We start from the raw sequence: 12,076 nt of genomic DNA on the forward strand, positions 1-12,076 counted from the left end.
TGGGAGAACCTAGCACTTCCATATGTGCATCCAACTCAGCCTCTCTCTGATGGAGACTAGAGTGGCAAAACAAAGGATGCCAGTCCTTAAAACAACAAACCACACTGTACTACTGTCCAAGTGTAATGCCCCTGTTTGCCTGTGGATTTACTGGGTTTGATTTACGATAGAACATCACTTAATGAACCTTATTCCCCTCTCTCTTTTCCTGTCTGTAACAATGACCTGATGTTTAAGTCATTGTTTCATGTCACCAATCAACATTATTTTAGTAATGCTAATTACTGAAGATATTACAGATATTACATTATTAAGATAATACCGTGAATTACAATGCTGTTGGGCAATGTAATAATAAATCTGTTTTCCTGACGATGATTAAGCAAGATCATTGCGTCATTATCAGAAGTTTGACGTGAAATTACACAGAATCTGTATTTATGTTCAGTCATGCTGCAAACTAGAAATACTTTTCATACCACTCACTCTTACGCATGTGGTCTTTCTAAGCGTCTTCTAACAGGGACGATTTGTATCACTGATAAGCTTGTTATGCTTTCATTGGCTGTTAAACCGCACTCCTTATCGAACCACTTCCCGTGAAACTGCTGTAGGTAGTCAGACATCAAGAAGTTACGATCAAGAGCACATTAGTAATTATTTATGCCAGAATGAATAACGACACATCTCGATTTCATTTAGCCCCAGATCCATATCTGATGTTAGCTCAGGGATGTGTAAAAATCTGAGGACAGAGCAATAAACTTCATAATATAATAAAAACATCACATCATCAGCCAGCTGGTTGGTGTGGCTCATCCCTCGCATAGGTTCTTGACCACTTGTTCCACTGACTTTGTATGTGCAACTTGGGTTTATCAAGGCAAATCAAGCACCACCATCAGAAACTTCTAAAACTGAAATCTATAAAGTAGAAATAATAAGAGAACATAAAGAGCTCCTCAAAAACTTTGGATACTATTCCATTATGCACTAAAGTAACTGTGCAAATGATATATAAAGCTGCATGGAAAATCAGTGCTATATTTTACTTTTATCGCACCTCATTCATTCAGTTCAGTTCACTGGAAACTACCATTTAATCAGCTAAGACACTGATAACAGATTATTACATCAACAATCCCAAATCATGAACATTTGTATCTATCCAGACTGCTGCTTCTTTTCCTGAACAATCCAACTGTGAAGTGTTTCTGGTCTCACTTCGTTGATGTCACAGCAGGTGTTTTCCCTTTAACAGCTGATGGGAAACACCTGTAGCTGAGACTGGACTAGGTGTGGTCAGATGTCAACATGTCTGCCTACTGTGATTTCATAATGATTCATGCCTACATCAGTCTGGTGTGTTTTCCTGGCGAGGAGAGTCAGAGAGAAGTTTACCCTCTATACATTTTCACTGCACTAATATGTGGAAGAGAAAACATTATTTTTGACTATACAGCAAACCCATTTTAGTCACCAGGCTACTGTGTGAACTCTAGACCTGGCAACATGTTTGACATAAAATGCATATCCTCCCACCGTAAACCAAACCAGTGTGATCTTCCAAGCCAGTTTTATGCGAACCTTGCCAATCTACAACACACTGTAGACAAACCGCACAAAGACAAATTATCCTTCCCATATTTACCCATATTTGGCTGCCTTTCTCCATCATGAAGGCTGCAACCTGCCATATATTTGGATCATTGACACAATAGAGTATTGTCATAGAAGAGCGCATGGGAGTGTGGCTAAATCTGTATCTTGAATGAGAAAATAAGTTCAGAAGAGGAAAAGAGAAGATATTTCCACATTGCACTCTTTACTATCATCCTTTAATTTATTAAGATATGCACACTCCTGCAGTTCTGTGACTCTTTCATTGAGTCTTTCATTGAACTTTGTGACTCAGACACATACAGTATATAACACAAGTGCATTCATGCACCAGTTCTGAGTTACTGTTGACTCAGATGAGAAGACTCCAAACACACTCTAATCGTAAATCAAGCAGCCTGACACTTCCTTAGATTAGACCTTTTGGATGCGTAAATGCTGTAGTCTAGAAACCCCCTTTAATACACCAGCATTGCATCATTCCACTTTCAAGTTTTTAGTGTGGGAAAGACGTCACTAACAACTTAATCCATGATTACTTTTTCTTAAGAACACTTGTGATCATTTTAGCCACGTTAGCAGCATTGCTCTAGGGATGGGAACTTAGGTCTGTCGATCAATCAGTCTTAGTTGGTAGGTTGGATGGATTGCTCCTAAAATTTGGTATATACTTTCACAATCCCCAGAGGATGAATAGTACTGACTCTGACCGCTGTTTTTTCCTGTAGTAACCACCAGCAGGTCAAAGCACTACAAACCACAGCCTCCAAAATTACCATAACACCTCTTTTTAGTGTAGGGCTGTCATATTAGACAGTTAATTTTAACTAGGTGTTTACAATAAATAGGGAACTGAGTGTACATTGCTCTTAGGATGAATTTATACCTGCATGGCATCAGTGTTAGTGTTGTCATTTTGAGCATATTCACATGCTAATAATTGCATTTATCTCAAAGCCCCACTGTGGCTAAATACAGCCTCACATAGCTGCTAGCATGACTGTATACTTATAGTCGTGTTTCTACTTTTCTAGGTCACTGTAGGTGAGTGGTACCTCTATTCTGTCAGTATCACTTATAATAATTATATCTTATGCTACAACCCAGTGACCCACAAAAAGCACCTGTGGCACCAGCAGGTGATCAAACAAAGGGTTTTTTGCTCTGGGGCACCATAAAAAACAAGAGATCTGACAAGAAACCAGGAAAACACACCAGTTTTATTAGATTTAACATCGAAACATTAAAAATCAATGCTAAGCCCATATAAACACCGTCCAAAAAGGTCAAAGAGCAGCCAGATAAGCAGAAGCAGATTCATTTACATCAGAATGGTTGCCATTGGAGTGTATTATATTCTGGGGATTTCCACCACTGCAAGGTTCCCAAATCACATACATCATTAAAATCAATCAAGATGTTTTTCTTTTTTTTCCTCTCAAACTCATAAAAAGCTGTGGAGCCAGCTGTGACTGATCTGTTCACCTCTGTATAGTTTATGTGACTGTAAATACAATATGTGTTATCATTTAATTTAGCAGATGTGTTTCATTAAAATGATCCTTCAAGGTTGATATACGCAGAAAACAAGGTTAATTACAGAGAAACATTACATTACGGTTGTGTGTTGAGAAAGAGCTAATGTTGAAACAAAACAGAATATTGTGTTCAAGGTTTCATCCAACAATCATTAAACTTGTGTCTGTGTGTGTGTACTGTACTGTAATGCTTTATAATTATTCTTAGTTAGTGTAACTCCCTCTTGAACAAGTTATTTAATTGGCTTTCTTAGTATTGTACCTCATGCTGTGTTCTGGTGTCACAATCAGTGTTTTTCTTGTCACCAAGACAAATGAAAATGTAGGTATCTTACAGTTTAGAGTATTCATAATATATATAATAGAAAACATACTATAACGCTCATAATATTTGCTCTTTGTCTTATAACAGTGGTTCTTGATTCTCTCATTTAACAGCTCCAAACATATCCATATATGTATACACACAAATGCACTTCTGCTAATCAAAAGCAGATATTGTATGCAAACACACTATTCTCAGGTTTTTGCAATGCACACACAGAGAGAGATGCTAAGTCAGCCGCTGGCCTCTCCTAATCTTTTTCCTTTCTGCTTTTGATAAATTTAAGCCTTCATTCTGCGTGCACAATTCTTCATTCTGACAGGTCAACCAGGGTCCCACACTACACAAGCAGGGTCTACGCAGATTTCAAAACAACACAATCATGTACTCATACACATGCGCATACACAGTACCACATGTCATTTAGCATATGAGTGAAGTCAGACTGCTGGGTGTGTGTTTAATGCAAGCAATGGAGGAGAGTAAATCATCAGGGAGAGAGCTGCTACAGATGTAACAACAAAGAGAATCTGTCACTAACACCTTTTTCCAATTTCAGTCACCATTAACAAAATATATCATCAATACGGCAGCATTTCTTCATATATATGATAGTGAAAATCTGATGAGAGAGAAGCCAACTATAAAGCCTGCAGTTGTTTTGTGGATATGTGGGTTATGCCATAACACCTTTTATAGCAGGTGTGATGTAAATATATATAATTATCAAGTTTTAATGAATTCTAAGTAGTCCCTGGTTGTGTTCAGGTTAACACGTGCTTAAATTGTTTCTACTCTATTTCTACTGCTCACAGTACTGAATTTGTATGCGTCCCTACACTGTATTATATGGAGGCCAATTAGTGGTTAAATTCAGTCACACTGGTTAAATCCCTCTAAAATTTCCAAAGAATTTAAGAAGACTAATTCAACCTTTTCAACTTTCAAGTGTATACGTGGTTAAAGAAAATTGATAGATGGAAGGAATTCAACCTTTTCTTTAATTCTAATTATCAAGCTCTCAAATGCTGAGTCCAGAATAGATCACATACATTTTTATGTTGTTGTTGTTTTGTTTTGTTTTATAAATGAAGCAATGCTCAGTTGTTTTTCAGATGACCTTTGGTTCAGTGCTGAGTGCAAATAGTTTGTGGGTATCAGCCAGGCTGAAAAAAGGTCAAGTATGAACTGAATAAAAGGTCAATAATCCCTGTGAGTATTTTCTCACAGGCATTAACCTTTCATTCAATTAACAGAATGGCAGTGATACATTAAATAAAATTATGTCTTTTTGACAAGAGCAATGGAGAGTTTGATGAGTGAAGAATCTAACTTAAGCCTCTGTGGTCCAAGCAATCACCCACAATTGCCAACGGGCCATTAATAAAACCCCAGGGGTTTAACTGACTGTATTTGATATATTTTGGTGATATATTCCCAGGGCAACTGTAACTACAGCTGCGATAGGCGAGAGAGAAAAAACATATCAGGAAAAGGGTTTTCATCAGTCTGAAACTGCAGTCAGTCCTTTAGAGTAAGTGCACTGATACACATTAATGAAATAGCCAGATATACAAGTTTCACCTGCAACTCTCACAATTTTGCAGAAACAACTCACTTTTGTCTTTTACGAGTGATAGGCACAATGTTGTGCCTTCAGCAAGTCAGGACAAATTCCTCCCCCATGAAGAAGAAAAGCACTGTAGAAAAACGAGCTAACTAAAGCAGAGGGTAATGTGTAAAGGTTTCATCTCCTGAGAAAGACAAATAACTACAAAAAACACTCTTGAAATGGATTAAGCATGTTTTGGGTGGCTTCAAACCACAAAATCTAGTCTGTAATCATCATCATCATCAATTAGTATTTCAGTATAGTGACATACGTTTTCTTCATTGGGCCCCATTCATAGTGATACTGTGACAGTTTTGAGCAGTGCTGAACACTGGCAGCTCATTTAGGCAGAATGTTACTCATATGAAACTAAAACCCCTCAATGCCAGTAGATTAGGACTGATTAAGGCTATTAGTTTTCTCTGTGCCAACCGTGTTTCTCTCTGAGTTTTCCCAAAGAAAAAAAAGTACATATTATAAAATTCTAAATCACTTAATCATTTCCAGCCACTAGGTATGCTCTTCATAGCCCCAAGGATGTGCGTTCTTTCTCTTTCTTTCTTTCTGCACTCATTCTTCCTTTTTTAAATTCCCCTCTTCAGCACGAACCTCCTTTCCCTTCTTTCACCTGGGATATTAATATATTGTTGGTCTGTGTGTCCTGTGACTTTGCAGAAGCAAACTCTGTGATTGACAGTGCACGACTGTAATTATTGTAGCTGCCACTTTTTCCACCGCTCTCTCTCTCTGCCCCCTGTAGAGTCACGATTGGTACCGATGGGAACCACATTGTGGGATCTACCAGGTCAGACAGGGACTTCAAAGACACTTTAACTTTCTACTTCTGTGTTGTGTGTAATTATACACACACACACACACACACACACACACACACACACACGCATGCACGCACAAACTTCAAATTTAAACACTGGATGTCTAACAAAAGATTCACTGTGGGAACAAAGCTCGGCTGGTATTTAGAAATTAAAGGACAAAAATGCACCGGCTTTGGAGTACAGTGTCTGGACAAACAAACTAAAAACTTCGCACATCAATCATTACTGCATGACTTGTCTAAAACATCACGTTTGTTTGTGTTGCTTTGAAGGCGAGCTTCTCATTTCCTTTCCCTGTTCATTGTCTTTCTTTGCATCTCATCTACCGGGCTGGTTTAGCAGACAAAAACGATGATATTAGATGATTCTGCAAAACCCAAAGACCACATCTGAGTTCTGATGATTTCTTGCTTCCTTTATGGTATGTTTAAAGTTAGAAAACTAAAAAACTTGGTCATGGTTATGAAATAATTGTGTTTACAAGTAATAAAAAGACAAACAGAGGGATGGGTAGTGCTGCATGAGTTGTATTTGTCCTTGTTTGTATGTTGTTGTAGCAAACCATAATGTCTGTCATCTCTTTTTCTAGCTGTCTTCCTCGTCTATGTATATCATAGACTATACTTTCTCTCTGATTCATGGATTTTGTTCATGGAAGCTTTTTTGCAGTTTTATTGTGTGAAGCACTGTGTGTTTTGATTGAGCTATACAAATAAATCTGATTCACTGAGGTAGAGTCCAATACTCTTGGAAGTTCTCGCAGCAACTAAACCGACAATCTAATAGATAAAAACTTCAAAGTGTGGAAGAACAGCAGATGGAGATGAGTGAAAGAAAGCATGATGAAGATTTGACTGCCTACCACAGAGCTGACATGCAGTCAATACGCCACAAGACTGATCAGATTTGAACCAATGCGATCCACATCCAGGTACACATGCCTTTCTTCTTTCTTCACCAGGACGTCCAGCGACTTTGGTGTGTTCTTCAGACAGGACAGAGATGCATATACCACCAGGAAGTCTCAAGGAGGAGGAGTCCAACTGTATGTCAACCAGCAGGGGTGCACAAACCATTTACTGTGTCTACCTCGCCCAAGAGTTCCCTCAAATATTTATAAGTGATTATATTCACCAAAAAGCTAATTCAGATGACACAGTTTGCAACAAAACACAGGTTAACAGGAAGAAACATGGCCTGCGGTGTCTGTAAATATAAAAGACTCAGAGGTTAGATCTCAAAATGATGAAGTAAGACTTGTCGTTAAAAATGACTAAGCGCTCATTCAGACGACACCAGACTCTATGGCGTAAACGTACTGTGTTTAGGGTGTGGCGGTAGGGGCTACAGGATATACTGAAAAGAACACAGCAACCTGCAATGAAGAAGCTGTGCCAGAAACAACATTTGGAGAAACACCTGTGAATGTGAGACATAAAAGTTGTTACGTTGGGGTTACATTCCTCAGGGCCACACCCCCATATCGCCCAGCCCTGTGACTAATCAGCACAACGCCTGATTTGGCCTGAATATGGCCTTTTATTTGCACACCTCTCTGTCTCAACATGATTGAGAACAGAGTGGTGAAATTTCAGATAGCAGGTTAAACTAAGCCAGTCATGACCTTCAACTGTCTGTACACTAAATAAACCATACCTTAAAGTAATACCTGATGTGCTCACTTTGGGGGGTGTTCTATATGATGTAAAACAGTGTGAAAAAAAACAGTGCGTACTCTGTGTCTGTATATAACTAATACATGTACTGTATTGTCACAAGCCTTGTACATCAATATGATAAACACGACTGTCATAGTATTAACAAAGAAGATATCGGTCATAGACTAATGCTGATCAGAGTGCGTCTGTGGTGAAGAACATATGGAGACTCTGGAGTGCACAATAGGCTTCACAGCAGGGTGAATCATACCAGTGTCTGTACTCTGCCTTTCTCATGCACATATATCCATTCCCCGCAAAGAGGAGTAGCGGGTAGCAGTGTGGAAATCATTTCACTGTGTAAAGAAACCAAACAATGTTATAATTCATTGGACCGATGAATCAAACCCGTCTGTACTCGTCTGTGCATATGCTCTTTCCCTCCACTCTCACTGCCTTGTTCTTTATCTTTATGTGGCTATAATCCACATGTCATAATTCATAAGTCATCTGTCCATGAAACCTTTTTCCCTTCTGTCTCCCCTTTTCTCTTCCTAACCTATGTGTCATGATATGCACATACATTCTCTGGCGGGGACACAGTTTCAGTCTTGAAAACCGTAAATCAGATTTTGTCATGGCTGTCTTGAACACACACACACACACACACACACACACACACACACACACACACACACACACACANACACACACACACACACACACACACACAAACAGGCACACACACACACATACACCACCCCTTCTCTTTGTGGTCTCTGAGTTGTGTTCACTGCTGAGAAGACAGGAAGTTTGGATGTAAACCAAAGCGGGAATATGGGCCACATCTTGGCATGAGGTCACCCTATGGTTTCACTCACTTTGACTGTGATAAGGGGCACAGAGCGGACTCAGAACAGACATGCAGGTTAACGTTGAGTTTGACGAGCAAAGCACAGAGCATGCTCATGTTGTGGTGGGAAATGTAAATGTAGGAACCCAGATGACAGACATGTGAATGTGTGTGACTTCTTTTCCTTTACAGTCTCCAATACTGATGTTACAGGCAGCATTTTTAAAGGCTTTTTATGTCTACATGTTTTAAAATAGACAAAGCATTGTCACAAAATGTCTTAAACGAAATTAATTCATGGTTTATGATAATAAATTAATATATACTATAGGTGGAAATGCTGTATTTGAGTGATTTTATTCACTAACATGATCATAAATTCATCAGAAATTACAATTAGAATAATTAAATACCATCACAGTAGTAGTGTGTGGAATCTATCCAAAGAGGCTGAGCCACGCGCTCACGTGTCAACATACTGCAGACTACAGATAATGTGTTCGGATCAGTAGACGTCTACATTACTGCCACACATCAGTTCTTACATTATTCTGCAAACAGCTGCCTGGGATTTGTTTTTGCACAGAAAATGTTTCATGACCCATAACAATCATTCTTTATTCACTTTAAAGACAGAACTGTCAAAAGGGAGAACTGAAAAGTTTACTGGTCGCAGATACAAGAGCCTCTGGGACACACCATATTCCTGTTTGGGATTATGTTCTGGTCTCAGTGTTGAATTAGCCAATGTGAAACTTGAGTGTCAGACCAAAGAGCTTGCTACCAAGGGAATATTGCATCATACCATGGCCAATTTAGTGCAAAAAAAGTCTGTTAAATGTCTTTTCCATGCACACACATACACAAAGGTGTAACATATACACTATAATCATTGTTTATATGCTTTGCTATGAATTTTATATTGAAGCCTACACCATTTTTATTGTCTGTGAGTATCCATGGTAAGCAAAGAAACACCAAAGCTAGATTACCATGTCAACATGAACAAATCATGCCAGTTGGCCTCCACCATGACATGGGAAAAATGACAGCTTGAGCTGACAGACTGTTTGGGTTGTGCACCACAGCCTGAAGGCTTTGTTTTATGATAACACTGCCAGCTACAGACAACAAATCAAAGGAAAAAACCAACATCAAGTGTCTTAGTGAGATGTTGGGACACCACGTGCCATTAGAACTGCTTCAATGTGCCTTGGCATTGATTCTACATGTCACAGGATCTCCACTGGAGGGATGAGCACCATTCTTCCAAAACATATTCCCTCATTTTGTGTTTTGATTACGGTGGAGGTGAGTGCCGTCGAACACGTCAGCCCTAAATCTCCCATAGGATTTCAGTTGGGTTAGGATCCATTGACTGTGAATGCCATATAATCTGATTTATATCATTTTCATACTCCATCAAACAATTCAGTGACCTCTTGTGCCCTATGAATGCTGGCATTGTCAGGATGACAGGATGTGACTGAGACTGTGTTTCATCACAGGATAAAGGTCTGATCGACTTCGCACTTATTTGAAGTGACCCTTCCCCCTAAAGTGGACCCAAACTATGCCAGCAAAATGCCCCCACAGCATACCAGAGCCACCAGATCCCCTGACTGTAGGGTTCAAGCATTCAGGCCTGTACTGTTCTCTTGGTGTACGTCACATGTGCACTCGTTGGCACTCGCCCTCTTGTTGAGAATATGGTAAAGGATGACTCATCAGACCAGATCACTTTTTCCCCACATCTCTGTAGACCGGTGCTGATGGTTTTTGCACCACATTCATCTTTGTAATACAGAGTTTATACGCTGCAGTCTTACGATAATATCTCTATATACATGACTGTCAATGGACTGTTCTTGCCAACAGTTGGATCACATCACTGTAGTACATTTGAGACTTTTAATCATACAAACCATCCTATGAGCATTGCCATAGATACTTCCATTTTTTCTGTCTCTAATCTTTTCTGTATCAAGAAAAAAAAATCCACTGGAATCATTCAGTGCCCCCTGACCAACATTTCTCAAGGTGTGGCTTCTCATAATTTGACCGTGATTTGAGCTGACTGTTTGACCCAGTCACGTCTTCCCACACTTAGACTAAACACAGTTAATGAGTCTCTCATGACTCATCCTTTTGATTGCTCCTTACTTCTGGCAGGCTAACGAGAACATCAGGCTGACCCTTTGACCTCAAAATTGGTTACATTGGACAAGCAACAAAAACCAAGACATTTCCCTTTTGATATGAAGGGAGAAAACTATAGCTGATTATAGACATAGAAGAATGCAAATTTAATTTAAATTAGGCCAATCATGAGTAGGCACTATATCACCACAATGTTAAGAACTATGATATCTTTAATATGTAATTCCTTTTTTTTTTAACTAAACTATATCATACATTGTACAGTAATCTGGGATGTTGGCAGCAAGCAGTGTCCATGATCTCTTTGGCCTTTTGCCTTGGATAGGTAGACAGGGTCAGTTGTGAATAACCTGTATGGTGCAAGGTATAGCTGTATATCTCTCTCCACAGACTTTAATACTAATGAGATTTCTAAAAATTCCTCCCTAGAATCATTGCTCTGAATTAATGTACCATGAGAGAGACAGCACAAGGCAGAATGACAGACTAAGACAGGGTGAGACAGAGTCAGAGGTGTGCGGGCAGTCTGCCAAGCAGCCAGCCATGCAATCATGCATCCAGACGGCCAGACAGACAACATGTCCTGTTACTGTTCACCTTCCAGGTGAAAGAGGTCAACGGCCCTCTCCTGTTAGTGTGCACTTCATAGAGACTCTGAAGAGAAACAATTATTGAGCTGGAGCATCTGGAGGATTGTGCTTCTGACTGCGCAACAGACACTACGGTGTTGTGACAGGGGGTCTGTGCTGTCTGTCTGAAGATCTATCCTTCACAGAGACCAAACATATTTTGTTAGCATTCTCTGAGCTGAAAATTCTCAGACTGAAAAACTATTTTGGTTCGTGGACCTGAAGTATTTCACACGTAAACTCAGGACCTATAAAAATACCTGTGTTATTCCTCTTTAGCTAAGTGTTTAGATGTTGTGTCTGTGTGACCTGAGCATGCTTTTATTCTCAAAGCAACAGGCTATGAAAGTAAATAACTTTAAGCAATGAACTTTTAAAAGCTTAAAATGTGTTATAGCAGAAGGAGCACATCTAGCACTTCATTCAGCAGATGTTGGTGGATGAGGAACCTTTCTGCTTTTGAGGAGTGGGTATCCGTCAAGGGTTTATAGAGAACGCTTGGCTCATGACTGAAATGTTGACAGTATGTGTCTACTTAAAGGAAACACCTGCGTGGTGTCTGTGAGGGCCTCAGGGGCCACATGGCCTTTGAAGTAGTGGAAAATCACACACAGACAGAAACATAAACACACCCTAACTCGATGTTGAGCCTAACACTAACCGCAAATAAGTTTGTATCTGTCTGTCCTTTGAGGAAGTCCTCAAAAGCAGTATTTGTATTGTCCTACTGAGAACTTCTGGACCTCATAAATGGTTAAAACACCATGGAACATGTCCACATATAGCACGTACTTCACGCACATGCCAGATGTTTTAGTTTATAAGAAAGAAAACCATATAAA

The sequence above is a fragment of the Larimichthys crocea genome, chromosome XIII (assembly GCF_000972845.2).
Source record: "Larimichthys crocea isolate SSNF chromosome XIII, L_crocea_2.0, whole genome shotgun sequence".
Lineage (NCBI taxonomy): Eukaryota > Metazoa > Chordata > Actinopteri > Sciaenidae > Larimichthys > Larimichthys crocea.